Source organism: Penaeus japonicus, unplaced genomic scaffold (assembly GCF_977035675.1).
Source record: "Penaeus japonicus unplaced genomic scaffold, GWHDUDI00000001_assembly GWHDUDI00000004, whole genome shotgun sequence".
NCBI classification, from domain to species: domain Eukaryota; kingdom Metazoa; phylum Arthropoda; class Malacostraca; order Decapoda; family Penaeidae; genus Penaeus; species Penaeus japonicus.
The window spans coordinates 47,168,960-47,171,459 of NW_028234406.1; positions in this window are offsets into that span (position 1 = coordinate 47,168,960).

Below are 2,500 nucleotides of genomic sequence, written 5' to 3' on the forward strand. Positions count from 1 at the left end.
TTCAAATCATCTGTCGTGATTCGTACGTGAATGGAGTTGTGAATTGCTCTTTAATCTGTGACAATTCTAGAGACAAAGACAATTTCCAATATCACAGAATCTATTATATATCTATTGTATTCATGAGACGATTAGTAGGTGTGAGGTTAGTATTTATAGACTATTGTATAGGATTTTGTAAGATATCTTTAATCTGTGACAATTCTAGAGACAAAGACACGTCAATTTCCAATATCACAGAATCTATTATATATCTATTGTATTCATGAGACCATTAGTAGGTGTAAGGTTAGTATCTATAGAATATTGTATAGGATTTTGTAAGATATTTTGTTATTTTCTTATTCTCAAAGTCTTAGTGATTTTAGGAATATTTCTTAAAATGGCATTTATTTTTATTTTTTTATCTCTCTCTTTTTATTAGTTTTATAAGGGGGGGAGGGGGGGGGGGGGGGGGGGGGGGGGGGGGGGGGGGGGGGGGGGGGGGGGGGGGGAGGATATGTAGAATTAGTGCTGAATACATAACTTGCCAATTGCGATCGTCTTGTAAAAATCACAAGCATAAATTTCATTTTTAAATGATTAATTAACTTAAAATATTCAATCGATATTAAAACACGAATAACTATGATTAATCTTTGGCTGTAATTTAATCTAGAACATGAAAGAACAGCTGTGGTAATGAACTAGAAAAAGTGCAAAAGTTTGCCCTCTCTTTCAACAACTTTCAACTTTACTTTAACTTCTCTATTTACATTTTAAACTTTATTGCTATCAAATTATAATCCGGAAATGATTACTAAAGGCCGACACAATACATAACTAATGAGCAGACTTCGTAAGTAAAGCTAAATTTCTTTTAATTCTTGAATTCTGAAGAAAAAAAATATGAATAAATGGTTTAATGATATGATTAACTAATATTTTCCTTGGTGTTGATTAATAATTCCCGTTAGGTTCGGATTCTCTTGTCTAGCTAATCTCAAGTTAACTTCCTCTAGTAAATCTGTAGGATTATTTTTCTCATCACAAATCTGAGATCAAAAAGTAATTGGTTCATTACATAATACATACATACCCATGCACACACACATGTATGTATGTATATGTATATATATCTACAATATATATACTCCCTATATATATATATATATATATATATACCCACTATAGAGATGTGTGTGGTGTGTGTGTGGTGTGTGTGGGTGTGTGTGTGGTGTGTAGATAGATATAAGTAATAATATATATATATCCTCACATATATATAGCGTCTATATATAATATATATATCTAAATGTGTGTGTGGTGGTGTGGTGTGTGTGTGTGTGGGTGTTGTGTGTGTGAGTGTGGTGCTGTGTATATAAGTAGATATAGTGATATTTACATAGATATATACACACACCATACCCACACCACACATCACATACACACCGCGCGCGCTCGTACCCCTCAACGGCACACACTCACTTATAAATAAAGACTATTATATATAAATAGATATATATATATATATAGAATATATACACGCATACACACTCAAACACCCACACCATACACACACACACACACACGCATACACACACCACACAGCCCACACACACACACACCAACACAACCACACTCGCGCGCAGCGGGATAATATATTACTATCTATTTATCTATCTATCTATCTATCTATATATATATATCATACATATTTCCCATACATATGTATATAAGTGCATATCAAATGGTGGACGCAGTACCACACCTCAATAAAATTAACAAGGTAATGTCAACATTTAATTAGTGTCACTGCAGTTGAAATTCCTCCGGGAAGCAAGGAATTTGAAGTAGCTTTTATATGCCAAAATATGTATCTTGAATTTCTAGTAGAAATAGGCACTGATATCATCTAATTGAAGTCGGAAGTATAGGGAACTACACCAGAGTTTTATTAAAATTATGAAGTTCAGTCGAAAAGATGAATCATATGATAAGATAATTTGTCTATAGATATCTATGCGTCATCATCGCCTATAGAATAATTCACCATCAAGGAATAGTTCTAGGTCAATCAGCGGGTTATTCCACTGCTCCACTTGTCTTGTCCTGTTAAAACCTCTTCATAGGAAAGGCATGCTGAAAGATAGCTCATGGATCAGTTATTGAATCTTGTTGCTTGATCAATATGTTATGTGAATAATAAATTTCATGTTTTGTTATTGTGCCACTATTTTTTGGGAAGGTGAAAGTAGTGTAGCTTATTGTAATGGGTATTATGTACATACATCGTATATATATATATATATATATATATATATATATATATATATATATATATATATATACATACATATTATACATATATATATATACATATATATATATATATATATATATATATATATAAATATATACATACATACATACATATATATATATATATATCATATATAATATATATATATATATATATATATATATATATATAGTATATATATATATATATATATATGTG